Source organism: Ascaphus truei, chromosome 2, assembly GCF_040206685.1.
Source record: "Ascaphus truei isolate aAscTru1 chromosome 2, aAscTru1.hap1, whole genome shotgun sequence".
In the NCBI taxonomy this organism is placed as follows: Eukaryota; Metazoa; Chordata; class Amphibia; order Anura; family Ascaphidae; genus Ascaphus; species Ascaphus truei.
This window is the reverse complement of record NC_134484.1, coordinates 366,005,873-366,022,914: the sequence shown is the minus strand read 5'-3', so window position 1 is coordinate 366,022,914 and position 17,042 is coordinate 366,005,873. Positions and strand designations below refer to the sequence as shown.

Here is a 17,042-nt window from a genome sequence, read left to right as displayed (position 1 = left end):
AGGCAGGTCTGCAACCCCGCCTTTCCCCATTATCACCCAGCATACAGCACTTCCACTGCAGCAAGGGATTCTGGGAAATGACATGCAAATGAGCACACAATGTCACTTTTTGCCTCAATAACCATTTTTAACATGGTTCCCTATAGGCTTAAGCTTGCTGCATGGTCACAGCTTTGAGCACAGCCAGGGTTAAGGTGCATACCCAGAAAACCACCCACAGACAGCTGTTTCGACCTTGATGGGTCTCATCAGTGTGGGGTTGATTTTAACTGGGTATGCAAGAGAGGCTATGGGATAGGCTATACCATAATACTGAGTTAAGTTATGGTGAGTAAAAAAAGTGACAAAAACCCTCCACAGGAAAGCAAATATGCAAATACAGCTGTATGCTCATCTGCATGTCTTAGGCAGGTCTGCAACCCCGCCTTTCCCCATTATCACCCAGCATACAGCACTTCCACTGCAGCAAGGGATTCTGGGAAATGACATGCAAATGAGCACACAATGTCACTTTTTGCCTCAATAACCATTTTTAACATGGTTCCCTATAGGCTTAAGCTTGCTGCATGGTCACAGCTTTGAGCACTATATATATATATACACATGTAGAGGTATCAGTACCGTGTTAGCCGAGCTTCAATAATCAAAAAATAAATAGATGATACCGTTCTGCACTATATATATATATATATATATATATATATATATATATATATATATATATATATATATATATATAGTGCAGAATAAATGAGTTCTTCAGTATTAGGTGATACCTTTTTTATTGGACTAACAATTTATGTCATAGGACAAGCTTTCGAGAGTTCTCCTCTCTTCTTCAGGTCGAGCAATACTGATATACAAAGGATTCAATGGCTAAAACAGTGTAGAGAGAGGAAAAAAACAAAAACAACAGATATGTGCTGTAGATAAGGTAGGGTGTTAAAAGTGTTTGAAGCCAGGGGACAGTGACAAAGAAAGGTGGGGAGGGGGAGGGATGCTGGGGGGGGAGAGAAAGTGTGGATATGAATTGAGGCAAGCAGGATAATTACAAACAATTTTGATAGGGTGTGAGAAAACCCATGTCCGCATTAAGTCCTTTGGTTTTGGTGTCAAAGAGTCTTATCATTCTGAGTTCAAATGTTTTCCGTTCTTGGGTAACACCCTACCTTATCGACAGCACATATCTGTTGTTTTTGTTTTTTTTCCTCTCTCTACACTGTTTTCGCCATTGAATCCTTTGTATATCAGTATTGCTTGACCTGAAGAAGAGAGGAGAACTCTCGAAAGCTTGTCCTATGACATAAATTGTTAGTCCAATAAAAAAGGTATCACCTAATACTGAAGAACTCATTTATTCTGCACTGCAACTGGACTAACACGGCTATTTTCTGCTTTATATATATATATATATATATATATATATATATATATATGGGGTTGCAGACCTGCCTAAGACATGCAGATGAGCATACAGTTGTATTTGCATATATATATATATATATATATATATATATATATATATATATATATATATATATATATATACATGTAGAGGTATCAGTACCGTGTTAGCCGAGCTTCAATAATCAAAAAATAAATAGATGATACCGTTCTGTGGCTAACGAAATGCTTTTATTTGTGCGAGCTTTCGAGATACACTGATCTCTTCTTCCGGCGATGTTACAATGAATGAAGCAAGCAAAAGGTATACTTAAAAACAGTCTCTTGGAATGTTATCTGTGCTAGTCCTTCCCCCAGTGTGGATGTGTTTAATGGCTAGAGGTGTCAAAAGGTTCCTGAAAGCAAGTGATGTAAGAGTGTGTGTGTGTATCTGTGTGAATATAAATGAATGGAGAGCCCACAGTATATACAGTGCTTTACAAAAGGTGTGTGTGGAGTGGGAGTGGATATAAATGGTGTGGGTAGGTGTGGAAATGTGAGTGATTGTAGCACAACTAAAAGTGTGTGTGGATACTATGTGGTCCCTATAGGTGTATAGGGATGGAAAAACAAGGAGTATTGGTATGTGTAAGAGACAGCTGTGTGTGCATACATATAGCACAGTATGTACAGACATGGCCTATAGTGCTCATGGGAAGAGAGTTCACTTGTGTCAGTAATGACTCATAAAATTTCGATCTCAGTTTAGGCCACCGCTAAGTGTCCCGAACAGTTGCATAAATTTGTATTCATGCAACCGTCTCTCTTTCGGTGTTTTCAGATTACCTTTCTGAGGGTTGCCATACTCAAAGGTAATCTTAAAACACCGAAAGAGAGACGGATGCATGAATACAAATTTATATTATGTAATGATGTTAATTAATCATTTGCATACTCAATTAAAATTATGTTAATTAATCATTTGCATACTCAATTAAAAATATCATTAAATGGTGCTGGAGTTAAAACCCCATCATGGCTATTTTACAAATGGCTTTAGTGAATAGGCCGAGAACTCAAATTTGCATTAAACTCTGATAAAGCATACGTTAAAAGGAGAACTTAAAGCAAGCCATTTTCAATCCTAAACACGTGACAATGGAGTTTGTATTATTCACAATTTACAATATACAAATATACTATACTACTATATACATGCCAATGTTATTTGCAAAGCAATACAATAGAGCAGATATCTGCTGCACAGCAAAAATAAATATAACGATATAATCACCGGTGCTCCTGGTTCAGAGAATCCCTGACTATACTCCAAACTCAGCAAGCCAAATTAGGCTGCGCTTATAGCACCGGCGACGCGACGTCGCTTCAAAACAAATGCATTGAATCTGTAGCATGCCCTTAGAGTAGGTGCGACGGAGCGATGTGAATCTCTGTAGACAGTAGAATTTGATTTTTACAGAGACGGTCTCATCATGTGACAGGCTGTAACCAATCAGATAGCTTCTGATGCAGGGAGAGGGGGAATGTGTGTGTGTGTGTGTGTGTGTGTGTGTGTGTGTGTGTGTGTGTGTGTGTGTGTGTGTGTGTGTGTGTGTGTGTGTGTGTGTGTGTGTGAGATCAGGGCCGCCAACAGAAATCATGGGGCCCAGGACAAATGAAAGGAGCAGCCCCTCCAACCCATAGCGCACCTACCACGGAAATAGTGATTAAGGGGTTAGGGGCAATTAGATTGTATGTTCCATGTATTCTTGCTGGCATCAGGGGACATGGACCTGGAGAATGCAGACGAGTATGCCCTTCATGATGGCAGGGGTAAGTTGAACGTTTTATTTACTTTATTAATGCTGGCTGGCTAATGTTTGATTTTATAATGGATACATGCACTATTATTCATATGTGAATAATAGTAATTTTGTCCTTTACTGTACTGTATGTGTTGGGGGGTGGGGAGGGGTTGTTGGAGGTAGAGGAAGTGGGTAGTAGGGTTGTTGTGTGTATTTTTATTTATTGTGGGTAAAGGGATTGGGTGAAGGGGGTTGTAGCCCCAAGGCAGGAAAAATGCATTTTTTTTTCTAAGTCCTCTCTCGCCACCTTATCGGTAGGTTCTCACCACCTTCACGCCAACTATTCTGATGGGAGGATTTTCAGAGGAAATTGCCATTCTAGAACCTCAATTTGGACTGATAACCTACTCGAGGCTATTAGAATTGCACGAATGTGAAAACCTGCCGATAAGTGTCTTATCGCGGCTCGCCTGCCGAATTATTTTTTTTTGAGAAAAAAATTCCAAAAAAGCTTTTTATCGGCCACTTATCGAGGCTTACTGAATAGCAGTAGGCTTTTTTGGTGAAAGGGCCTAGATACGTGGCTTATCGAGGCTTATAGCATAGGCCCTTAACTGTTTTCCAGTGCCAGAAAGTGTCTTACAGCAGAGCGCATATATTCTGGCAAGCCAACACACTATTACTGTGGCAGATTTAAATGCCTCATTGAATGATCTCAATACCATATCTTGCACTGCAGGCACGGTTGATGCACACGCTATAAATATGAGCCATTTTCTTCCTGAGGTTTTATTACAATTTGGAAATAATGTTAACAAATTCAGCATTGTAATGGATTGCTGGCCCCTATGGCAGCAAAATAGTTAAGTCATATCTATTGGAAATCTTCATGGGACATCGATAATTCCGAGACATACCAAGACAATGTTGTGGATTTCTGCAGAGAATAGCTTGGTTTTACCTTGTCTTGTTTATGAGCACAGGTGTCAAATGAAAGTGTTCTAATTCTCAGAGGGTAAAAACATGTAGGAAGGGAATTCGAATATGCCGTTGAAAAGAAACGTTGAGATGCCGCAAGCCTTAATTACATCCGTAGGGTGCATTCAATTGTTTGTTTCCTTGCTTTATATCTGTCTTTTGACTACGTAATTCTCTTTCTCAGTATAATATATGTTTGCCACAATGGTGAGAAGTTGAACATTGTGCCAAAGAGGATCAGATTAGCTTTTGCTTGATACAAAAGAAAAAAAACATACTTTTTTTCTTTGCTGAACATGTTTAAATGTGGATGCAGGAAAATGAAACAACAAGTCTAAATGTTCTCAGGAGCCTAAAACACTCTCTTGGGAGAAATTAACAATACAATATTTCTTCCTGTCTTTCTGAATTGAAAAGAAAATGGGTAATAATTCAGAATAGAGTAATCATAATCTAAAACTGATATAAAACTTCCATGTGCTGAAAGTTTATTTTTGTTCATAAAACATGAGTGGCTGCACTTTTGTAAAATGAAAGCCCTTAGGAATCTTTAGTATCATACTTCAAAATTGTACATTTAGATTATCGAAAAAAGAAATGGATATATATATCTTGGGCACTTGAGCAATCAAATACCATGGTATTGCATACTGTGCTGGGAGGATATTGGCATTTAGCATCATAACTATGCATGGAAAGTATCTTTTTATTTTTATTTTAACCCCTTTACTACCAGCAGGCCTGTCTGGCAGCAATTATAGTCCGTAAAACCTGTATTTGGCTCCTGTAGAGAATTGTCTCAGATTCACTTAAATAGCTAGATACATTCATAAATAGGGCAGTTTCCTTCTTTTCACTTCACTAGCTGAATTGTACATACATGTACTATATGTGAACATGGATAATTCATAAATGTGCATCCCCTGTAAAAACAAGAATATTCAAAATCTTTATCACGATGCAAACAAACTTTTCTCATTATCTATGATTTAATTAACCTAATTATGTGATTATGCTCTTCTGCACATTTGAATATTTACATACAATTTAAATGAATGTACCACCAGCCATCTTTTTTGTTCTTCTGCTGACTATTTTAATACTTTCTCACCCACAAACTCATTTTGAATTATAACCAGGAATATACTGAATTTCTGATTTTGTGATCCACTAAGAGTTGACACATCAAATAAAACTAGCAACATGGGATGTTGTTTTTTTTTGTGTTTTTTTATGTTTTTATTCCCCAATATAGCACATAAATGCAAAAATAAACCTTGAAGCTAATATCAGTTTTCTTTTTGTGTGTGCAAGATACAACAGTTTCTCTCATTTAGGCTGTAATGTCACTTTGGGATACTCCTACTGTCCCCTGTTATTCCTCAACAGTTTCTCATTACACCACAAACTCAACATTTTAATCTTTTTTAATTGACATTTAAATAATACCCCTACAACAACCAGAAGCACTGAAATGGTACTGCGTATAGTACAGGTCAAAGAATGTATGTCCCTTTTCCACTTTAAAACCCTTTCCCACTTTATACCCCGTACCTGAATATATCTCTAAAACACTTTTTTTTTTTTAAAGAAATAATATGCTTGTAAAGTGATTCTTCCTCTCTTGTTTGGGTCTCTGCCAAGTATAAGAGTGTAATTACGGCATGGGAATGGAAAAGAGTATTTCCTGAAACCAGGGTCACGAATGATGTATGATTAGTTCCAGTAAGCTTAACTCATGCTTTCCCTCTTCCAAAGCAACAACAAGTCCTTTTCTCTTTCTTTGTTTTATTGAGGGAAAATCACAGGGAGAACGGTACTTGTAGATGTAATGTAGGTAGAGAGTGCTTCTCTGTCTGAAGTGCAGTGTATCAAGGATGAGGCAGTGTAAAACAGAAAGGCCTTGCTGGGGTAAATAGCAGGCAGTTACTCACTCAGAGTCCAGGGTGAAAAGGAAGTGAGGAGCAAGGGTCACACTAGATGGGAAGTGAAACTATACTAACTGTCAGCAAGGACAGGGGGGTAGGAATAGCCCACTCTCAGCTAGGAGAATAAGAGCTGCATGCAACCAACACAGGCTGTGTAAACAACATGTAGCAATAATGTTGACTTTTCACATGCAGCAAGCTGCTGGGACAGGGAAAATAACAGACAGCCAAACTAGGGAGAAATGAATCCCAAAACTGTAAAGGGGGACAGAGGAAAATGGAATCTGGTTCCAGGACACCACTATATTCCTGGAATATGTGGAACATATGTGCAATACAACAACATGTATAGTGGTAAAGGGAACACAGGCGCAAACAAATAAAAAGTGGACACTAATAATAAGTGACTAATCAAAAACTTAAATAGGTGAAAAATGTGATAACATTTAAGTAAATACAATTTCACCCCCTGCTCTGGAACCCACTGGAAGGGGTAGTCTTCACTCTTCCCCCACAGTAACAGCAAAACACGCAAAATCCACGGGGAGCATGGGGAGGAAACAAAAATAAATTTAAGTGCAGCAAAAAATGGCAACGTGGAAAAAGCCTTCAATTGACTTGGCTCTAATGAATTGACAACTTACAAGATGTAAGAGTCAAATAGGCAGGGTTGTAAGTGTCTTTGTATTCTAGAAAGTGTATTCTAGAAAGTGTTATATTAGCTCCATGATTATATAATTCACCATCATCCAACTGTAGGTTTTTAAGATTTTTTAGGATTTTATAATTAATTTGTTAAAGTATATTTGCAAGTTTGCCATAATTTTAGAATTAATTTGTATAAACTGTTTGTAATTATGGTGAGTCTGCCATTCCAGATCGTATATTCCCTGTGATAATATCAGTGAGTTAATATGTTTGAATTCATAGGTTGTCCAAATTGACTCCAAATGTACCACCATTTATATTTATATTTATATTCCCACAAAAAGATTCAATCCCCATCCTGTTTACCAAGTATCCCCTTAAATATGCATTTACCATCATGTATACTGAGATTTTAACCCCATGTGTGTAACTGAGATTTTAACCCCATGTGTGTATATGAGCAATTGCATTTGTACTATCCACCCCAGAAGCTCTTTAAGGAATAGCATACACCTGTTGATTAATCAGATCACAAAGATATAAAAGCATGCAATGTGTCACGAGACTCCACACTCCTGAGGAAGAAAGCAGTCGCTTTCGAAACGCGTAGAGTGGGAGTCTTATCCAGAGCGGAGCATACAGCAGAGGAGTTGCAGGAGGATACAGCCCTCACCGAGCAACGAAACCGGAAGTGACGTCACACACCAGTCGGAGCAGTGTAACAGCTGACCGGAGGCTGAGGCGGAGGAGTGGGGGAACGTTGCGGGATGGTGAGCCAGCTGGCTAAAGTCTTCCAACACTAATGCACTGTGATATGCCCGTTTTTTATTGTTAGAATGTGAGTATAATATTTTATTGTTATAAAGCTTTTTTATCTCGAGTGATCTGTGCTATGCCAGTTTTTCTCTCAACATTGGGGTACGTGATCCTGAGGACCTGATCCACTTTGATGACAACTGCATCATCCACTTACCTCTGACCGTTTTAGTTCAACCCTGCATTTTTGACTCTTACATCTTGAAAGTAGTCAATTCATTAGAGCCAAGTCAATTGAAGGCTTTTTCCACGTTGCCAATAGAACAACATAACAATGCAAAGTTCATGTCCACATAACGGTGTGATACCGGCCGGTACCACCAGCTTGAAATCCTTTGGCCATCTCGGTAAGGGAGGCCAGGTGGATGCACAGCTCTAGGTTAGCTTGATGCACCACAATGTCTCTCAGAGTCCACGGAACTGGTAGTCAGTTCTTCCTTGTTATAGTCCGATTGCGTTTCTGTGCAGTACATTAGTGAGTAGTACGGATACTTGAGGCCTTATCTCCGTGGCCTTCTCAGCATCAACGAGTTCAAAAGCACCAACTGGGGTTGATGACGTTTCCGCGGGCTGCGTAAGAAACGTTGGTCTTGTGAGCCACGACGTGTTCTGTAGTCGCGCTGCAGGCACTGATCTGGTGGCATGGTCTGCAGGATTTTGATCTGTGGGCACGTGGTGCCATTGTTCTGGTCGGGTTGACTTCCTGATTCTTTCTACACGGTTGGCCACATATACGTAGAATCTTCTTTTCTTGTTGCATATGCAGCCCAATACCACCTTGCTATCTGTGTAGAATCTGACAGCATCTGGTCTGCAGTCCATCTCGTTTTTGATAAGTTCTGCCAGTTCTACCGCTAACACTGCGCCACATAGCTCGAGTCTGGGTATAGTGTGGTCGGGTTGTGGCGCCAGCTTAGCCTTGCCAAGGATGAACCTGATATGGTAACTTCCACCCACGTCCGTGGTTTTTAGGTAGGCCACCGCTGCTATGGCCTTTGTGGAGGTATCTGAGAACACGCAAAGCTCTTTGTTGTGTGTAGCGGTGAGAGATATAGGCGAGTAGGGGCGTGGGATCTGAAGTTGTTCAAGAGTCTTCAAGGAATACTTCCACGTTTCCCACTCTTTCCGTTTTTCTGGAGGGAGTGGGGTATCCCAGTCCTGCTTCTCGAAGGACATTTCTCTGAGAAGAGACTTGCCTTGTATAGTGACAGGAGCTACGAATCCTAGCGGGTTGTAAAGACTGTTAACAGTGGACAGGACTCTGCGTCCTGTGTAGGGTTTTTCCTCGATGGCTACCTGGAACGTAAATGTATCTGTTTTAAGATTCCAGCTTATCCCCAGGCTCCGCTGTATGGGAGGCGTGTCGGCCCCCAGGTCCAAATTCTTGAGATGTTTGCGTGATCATCTGCGTGGAACGCCTTCATCACTATGGCACTATTGGAAGCTATTTTGTGCAATCTTAGGTTGGCGTTTGCTAACATATTTTGTGTCTCTTTGTTAACTGCCGTCAGGAGCTTGTTCTCTCCCTTTACATGATGAAGAACAGTCTCTTTTGTCCTTGTAAATCCCTTTGTGAAATGTCTTTGCGACTGTCTTTTTTTGACGTGTGTCTTTTTGCCACTGTGGCTTCACCTGTAGGGCGCAATCTTTTGCGGCTATGCCAGCCATGACAGCTGGCTGCTTTGTTGCTTGATACTTTGTGGAGAGGAACAACTGTACGTCTTAGCCGTGCCATTGCTCGTGGGAGGATCGTCCGATTGTTTATTGTCTTTTGGACGATCCCTTTGTCGGTCACCTTTGGGAGGTTACTTTCTTCCTTCAGTGGAGTCGACTCATCATCCTTGCTTGTCTGAACCACTAAGCATCCTAGGCCATTGTCATATCCCCCTGATCTGAGGATGTTTTTGTTGATCTCAGAGGTATGACCTTGTCTCTTCTCTTCACTTGGTCCTCCTGTCGCTTGGAGATGGCCAAGACATGGTTTAGAGAGGGATGTGTGTCCATATTCTATTATCACTGTTCTGCGGGCGTCAACATAGTCTTGTCCGTACCCTTTTTCAGTGCATATGTTGCCCACTATCACCCATCCTAGGTCAAGTCTTTGGGCGTATGGTGCGTTGTGGGGTCCGTTACGCTGTTTACGGACTTTATGTACCCTCAAGATGTCCCTACCGAGCAGCAGCAAGATCTTGGCGCCTTGTTCTACCGGCGGAATGTAGTTGGCTATTCCTCTGAGGTGCGGGTGATGGCGTGACACGTCTGGTGTGGGAATCTCGTCACTGTTTGTGGCCATGTGGTTGCACTCGATGAGTCGTGACAGATGTTGGCTCTCCTTCTCCTTCCTCCCCGCCTTGCTCTGCTACAGAGGATGGGTTGTTGAGTTGGTGGAGTGTCAGCGCCTCTGGATGTAAAGATGTTACGTGCTTGTCACTTTTGCACACTGCACATTTGATTTCTTGTTTACAGTCTCTGGCTAGGTGAGTCGTGGAACCGCAGCACCTGAAGCAAACTCCGAATTCTCCGAGTAACCTCTTGCGTTCCTCTAGGGACTTCATCCTGAACCCAAAGCACCTGTTAAGTGGGTGTGGCTTCTTGTCTATGGGACATTCCCTTTTTGGGTCCCTTGGTTCCTCATCTCTGGCGACCGACTGATCGGGAGTAGTTTGGGTCGTGGGGGACACGTCCGTCCTGTGGACCGAGATGGGTGTTTGAGTGTTACCGTATCTCGCCACTGGTCTCTCATTCCTCAGGCTGCTTGCACTGTGTGTGGTTTGCGCACCAAAGATGAAACTGTGATCGTTCCTTGTCCTTGCCGCTTCGCGGATGAAGCTCAAGAAGAATGAGAATGGGGGGAAGGCGACTTGCTTCTCCCTTTTGTATTTGGATCCTTGTGACATCCATCTTTCTTGGAGGTTGTAAGTTAGTTTCTCCAAGATGGGTCTCACTCCGCGAGCTGAGTCTAAGGCATTGAGACCTGTTAAGGAATGGTCTTTTCTTGCAAACTCCAGCTCTTGCAGCAGGTCCCCGAGCTCTCGTAACTTCGAGTAGTCTTTAGTTGTGATCTTGGCAAAGCTGTCGACTCTTTTGAAGAGCGAATCTTCAACTGCTTCGGGGCTACCATAGCACTCTTCTAGCCTTTCCCATACTAGGTCAAGACCTACTTGGTGGTGGTTCGCGTTTGCCGTCCGAAGTCTCTTCGCGTGCTCCCTGGATTCGTTTCAAAGTTGGTGAGTCCTGTTTGCACCAGGTCACGCCGGATCATGTACTTGGCTATGTCTGTCAGGCCTGAGGCATCGGCGTGTTGGTCATGCTCTGAGGTAGTTGCTGGGAGGGTCCGTGCGGTCGCCTCTTCCTTGGCGTGGATGCGTGATGACTGCTGGTCAGTGTGAGGGACTGTGTTCCCCCGTGTGGGTGTACCTGGATTGCGAGCCTGTTGTAGTGCATCCGTGTGCGCGCTGGCGTGTAGATCACTGTTGCGGCTGTGGCTATCCCAGGCAGCATGCACCATTGAAGGAACAGCGTCTTCTCCTCGTGGACCTAGCAAGTCTTCGGTGTCTGTGGAGTCACTCCCTCCGTGTTGAGATGGTGCGCTGGTGTTTATGCTGAAGAGGCTCCTTACGTAGTCTTCAGTGCATTGGACTGGATCCTCTGAGGCTATCCGTCTGTACGGTTGCTCCCCGCCGTCCTGTCGCGCAGCTGCTTCAATGACTTCGGCCTGGGCTAAGGCGGCAGCGGCGTCCTCTTCTTTGCTTAGAGCTTCTAGATCCGCATCCAGTTCGGCCTTTCTACGCGCATCGGCAGTGGCGGCAGTGGCGGCATTGGCGGCAGCAGCAGCATCATTGGCAGCGGCAGCGGTGGCAGCAGCGGCGGCATTGGCAGTGGCGGCGGCATTGGCGTCGTTCTGCTCCTCCTCTTCTATGCGCGCTCTTTCTGCCCTTACGGCTGCCTCTCTCCGACCATATTCGGCCCTGGCACGTGCGGCCTCTGCGGTGGGCCGCGCCTTGGTAGCGGTTTCCAGCAAAAGGTATTTTCTCCTACTCTCAGCCTCCGTGATAGTGGTTCGCACGCGGCTGTCTCGTGTCAGGTCAATGTTACTCTGTAAGTCTCTTTCTTGTAGGCTTTCGCGGGTGTTGGCCCTGGTCAGGTAAGTAATGTATGCCTCTGACAACTCTTGGTCCATAATTGCGTTATTGCCTGCTCAAGCTGTTGCGCATAGTTGCCAATGCTAGTAACATTGCGTATTCCCAGTGTGGTTGTTTCCCAGGCCAACTCTAGTTTAGCGCGGTGTGATTCAATGTCAGTCTCATATTTTTCGCTGGCCTTTTGTGTCAGTGTGACTGTCCGTTTAGGCCTTGCGTCTGCCTGCGCCTGTTGCAGTTGCGCAGCAGTCTCTGTGTCTGAGTGGTCACTCTCCTGCGTGATGTCTGGTGAGGATCTGAGTTCTGCCATGCTGTAGGTGTGTGTAGGCTTTTAGCCAGTGCGTGTGGCGTACGGTCTTTTACCTGCGTCAGCGATGGGCGACTGTCTCAGATGATGCCGAGCGATGTCCTGCAGCGTTCAGCGTAGGGGTAGCTGTACTCACAGGTGTCCGGTGGCTCTGACCTGTGTCCTGGCGGGCGTCCGCTGGCGTGGCCCTTGGTGGCGCTAGCCATGGGGACGTGCGCAGGGGTAGGTGAGATGGTAGCTCCTCACTATGGAGCTGTGCAGAGGGTGAACTCAAACAGAAAAAGGCAATCAAAGTTCTGTGTAAGATGTACTGTCTGACTGCAGCGCTGCTGCCTTGTGTGAAGTTGCAGGCTCTGTGACCAGTGTAAATCTGCTTGCTTGTTTGTAAGGCTGCAGGCTGTGTGCAGTTTGCTGTATAAAGCTTGCTGCCCTGTCTGGCAGTGTAAAGCTGCTTGCTTGTCCTGAGGTGCAGAGACTATTCTGGATTAGCATAAAGTCTTTGAGTAGTAGCTCCTGTGTGATATCCCAAGACACGGTCTCTGTTTTACTTTCCTGAAACCAGGGTCACGAATGATGTATGATTAGTTCCAGTAAGCTTAACTCATGTCTTCCCTCTTCCAAAGCACAAACAAGTCCTTTTCTCTTTCTTTGTTTTATTGAGGGAAAATCACAGGGAGAAAGGTACTTGTAGATGTAATGTAGGTAGAGAGTGCTTCTCTGTCTGAAGTGCAGTGTATCAAGGATGAGACAGTGTAAAACAGAAAGGCCTTGCTGGGGTAAATAGCAGGCAGTTACTCACTCAGAGTCCAGGGTGAAAAGGAAGTGAGGAGCAAGGGTCACACTATATGGGATGTGAGACTATACTAACTGTCAGCAAGGACAGGGGGGTAGGAATAGCCTACTCTCAGCTAGGAGAATAAGAGCTGCAGGCAACCAACACAGGCTGTGTAAACAACATGTAGCAATAATGTTGCCTTTTCACATGCAGCAAGCTGCTGGGACAGGGAAAATAACAGACAGACAAACTAGGGAGAAATGAATCCCAAAACTGTAAAGGGGAACAGAGGAATATGGAATCTGGTTCCAGGACAGAGTAGATTAAGAATTATTAGTCTGTGATCTAAATTGGACCATTCCTTATAATATCAACATCAGAAAGGAAATAATACATGGAACCTTTAATCTAAACTTACTAATAGATTAAGAACATTGGCTCTATAAAAAGGTACCTTTAGATGCAGATGAATACAACACTGATGTGTAATGGGGTACGATCAAATAATATTTGTGGATAGGGCAGCCCCCTATTTTTGTATCAACTTACAGTAAATAATAGTTTAGAGATAACTAACAATGACTTTGTGAAATAATATAATCTTCTTCAATCCTCTTCCAAAAATACAATCTTCTTCAACCGACATCTTCTTTGGGCTGTCTCTTGTGCAGTTTCATCTGTAAAATAATTGTGAGAATGTTATTTATTAAAAATCGTTAAGAAGAAATAGATGTATGAATTACACGCACTACCAATAAACTTGTATGGAACACATATGCTTGTCATTGAATTTCTGCGCATGCGTGTACTATAGAATTTGTATGGAAAGCATATGCAGTACATGTCTTATACATATTAGTCTGAGATTCTTATGCTTAAGGAACAGAAAAGAAAACAGTGGGTAGGAATATGTATTCTAGTTTGTTTACTTAGCTTGAAAAAAGGAATACCTTAAAAAAAAGGAAAAAAGTAAAGTGAAAACTATTTTCACTGATCTCAGCATATGAATCTGCATTTTTATTCACAAATATTGTTCTAGTGGGTGTACCCGGCCTCTAGGTAATAAAATAGGACTGTGGAGATGGGATGGAGTAATTGATTGCTCCTTAAGCATAATGATCTCAGACTAATATGCATCGGGATATGCATTTAGTAAAGATAAAATATGAATGATTGCTAAACGAATGGTACATGCTGACACACTCTTATAATAAATTCTCAAGAAAACAGCCACGCCCTTTTTTCTTTATTGTTCTATTTTAGTAAATATCAGCATGGACTTTAATCACTCTTTATAATTACCATAAAAATGAAAAGAATCGTGGAGTGGCTAACGATCCTCACACAGCATGTAAAATTAGCTTCGTAACCATTATTGGTTTATTTCAGTATAACTCTGTAAGGAATCCACTACTGGCTTTGACTTTTGCCTTGCAGACCTGTGCAGTTGCAGGCTTCCTCTGGCAATCTATGGCACAGGTGCTGCCTCTCATTGCAGCTTCTGCCCTGTGCTACTTCATTGGAGGAATTCTCACACACCCTCCTCCTGTGATTGGATCTCCGCCCTTTATATTCTAGGCGTTGGCTCTGAACGAGCGCCGAGCATAACTATTCCTACCTCTATGTTACTGTCTCTGCCACAAACCACCCCAGGCCTCTCTCCTAGCGTTCTTACCTTCCAAGTTCCTGAGTATCCAGAGGCCTGGTCCTGGACGTCTGTGCTGAAGCGTTGTTGCCAGCACTGGCCTGCTGCTATCTCCTTGCAGTGGCCTACCCTGGACGTCTGTGCTGAAGCGTTGATGCCAGCACTGGTACTGCTGCATTCCCTCCTAGCAGTAGCTACCCTTCCTGTCCTGTGGCCTGCCGCTATTCTCCTGTAGTGGTCTATCCTGGACGTCTGTGCTGAAGCGTTGATGCCAGCACTGGTACTGCTGCATTCCCTCCTAGCAGTGGCTACCCTTCCTTTCCTGCGGCCTGCTGCTATCTCCTTGCAGTGGCCTGCCCTGGACGTCTGTGCTGAAGCGTTGATGCCAGCACTGGCCTGCTGCTATTCTCCTGCAGTGGCCTACCCGGGACGTCTGTGCTGAAGCGTGTTGCCAGCACCGGTACCTGCTGCATTCCCTCCTAGCAGTGGCTACCCTTCCTTTCCTGCGGCTTGCTGCGATCCTCTTGCAGTGACCTGCCTTGGACTTCTGCGCTGAAGCGTTGGTTCTTCCCGACGCTGCCCTGCGGTGAACTTCGGCCAGCCTGCTGTCTCCTCCTGCTGAGATCGGCGTCATGGGCCGAGGCCGCTCCTCGCGCAGAAGCCACCCCCGCGCTCACGCTCCTAAGCTGAAGCGGGGAAATCCTGACTACCTGTTGCCGAACTCCTGCTTCCATAACGACGATGCTGCCTTCTCCAATCCTGACCCTGCGATGTACGACTACGAACTGCGCACTCCGGATCAGTCTGCGTGGACTCAGGTCGGTGATTATATAGCCCCACCTCAGCCCCGCGGTCCGGTCCCGGTTTGTGGCGAGCATCAGCGTAACAGTATGCTCGGCCCGTTAAAACCGGACCGCGCCGTGGCGGGGGATGGCAATTTTCCAACTGAAGTTATGTCCCGTCCTGCGTATCAGTCCCACTATGAAGGCCAGTATTTGTGTGAAGTACTACCCCTGATTGATGAACTGTGGACTTATGAAGGTTTAACCCCTTTGCAAAGACAATGCCGTTGTGATCTCTTTATTAAGGCTTACTGTATCCTGAACTTAAAACAGTCTCTAGCCGAATGTATTCGCTCCCCTGATTCCCCTTTAACCTGGGATAATGTGAACCCTATGGAACTGGCCGACGCCCAAGAGGCAATCTATGCCCTGGCCTCATCACTGGACATTCATCTAGTAGAACAGAGCGCCCTCCTCATGTTGGCCCAGTCTCAAGATACACTCCATGTACTTTCCTCAACACTAGACACTCACATAATAGAACAGGATCCCCTCCTTGCCAGCTATGCTGCTGCTTGGCAGATTCTCTGTGCTGCCAGTCCTGTTACTAAACCTGTGGGGTTACCTCTCTCTCCTAAGAATGGTCAAACCATTTCTCTGTCGCTGCCCGCTAAGGAAGAAGCTGCCACGCTCCCTAATCCTGAGTTAACCTCCCTAAGTTCTGTCCCTGAGGTTATTTCGGTCTTAACCCCTGCTAGTCAGGCTTATGCGTTCCCCACTGTAAATCCCTGCAGTACCCAGGTCAGTGTGTCTTCCCTAGCACCAGAGAATGAATCCTGTTTGCCCTCTTTTCCTAAACCAAAAATTCTAAGCTCTGTTTCCGAGGTTTTTTCTGTATTAACCCCTGCTAGTCTGCTCTGTGAGGTTCCTACTGCTAACCCTAGTATTCCGCAGTCTAATGATAGGTCCCTAGGGCAAGAGGCAGAACCCCCTATGACCCCACTCTCGGAGACTAGCTTCTATTTCTCTGATTCTCAGGTACAGAGTAATTTAACCCTTGGGGTTTTTCCTATGTTAACCCCTGCAGGTCAGCCCTGTGAACCTTCCTTGGTAGATCCCTTTAGTTCGTCAGTCAGGGACACCTCCTTAGCCTCAGAGGATCAACCCCTTTTGTCCTCTGACTCGGCTAAAATTCTCGGGGCTATGCCCCCTGAACTTTCAGCAATAATACTGGCTCCAGTAAAAAGTATTCTGGAGCCGTTTGTTTCTCTAAACCTGTTCGCAGAATCCCTACTCCTAGGTATTTCACTCACCCCGTCTGCCACTCAGAGAGCTGAGACCCCTGCTTCTGAGCATAGACCCCTTTTCGTGGAATCTGTTGTCGTTTCTGAAGTCCCAGACACTCTTTCCCAAATACCCACTTCAGAGGCCAGCACAGTCGTGGTTGCCCCACTTGCACTGTCTGAGTTCTCCTTTTCTCAAATCCTAGGGTTTAAAGCGAACAGTACATATTATGCTCCTTTCCAAGTGACCCCTACTGAGATCAGCGTATCTGCTGTTGCTCCCTCAGTACCATTAAAGTTAGGGCCCTTCTTTTTGAAGGATCAGGCTTTCAAGTTTGAGACTCCCTTTATCCCTGACTTTGTAAATCTGCAGTCCCTTCTCACTGTAGTTAAAAGTTCTCCAGCAGCCGCTGAGTTAAGCTTTGCCGCTGTCAAATCTTCTGTTATAGAAGCAACCTTGCCTAGCTTACTTCTGTCTGTCCTATCTGTGATGCCTATCACCTTTACTAAAATTTCTGTTTTGCAAGGTATTTCTCCTATTAAATCTGTGATA

General features: G+C 44.1%; 1 long non-coding RNA gene across 1 annotated transcript in view; it reads right to left on the bottom strand.

Moving 5' to 3' along the window:
- Positions 1-13,198: 13,198 nt before the first annotated feature.
- Positions 13,199-17,042, bottom strand: part of LOC142488726 (uncharacterized) — a 68,325-nt gene continuing 64,481 nt past the window's right edge. Inside the window, exon 3 of the long non-coding RNA XR_012799616.1 lies at positions 13,199-13,456. This is a non-coding gene — a long non-coding RNA (uncharacterized LOC142488726). The remainder of the gene's footprint in view (positions 13,457-17,042) is intronic.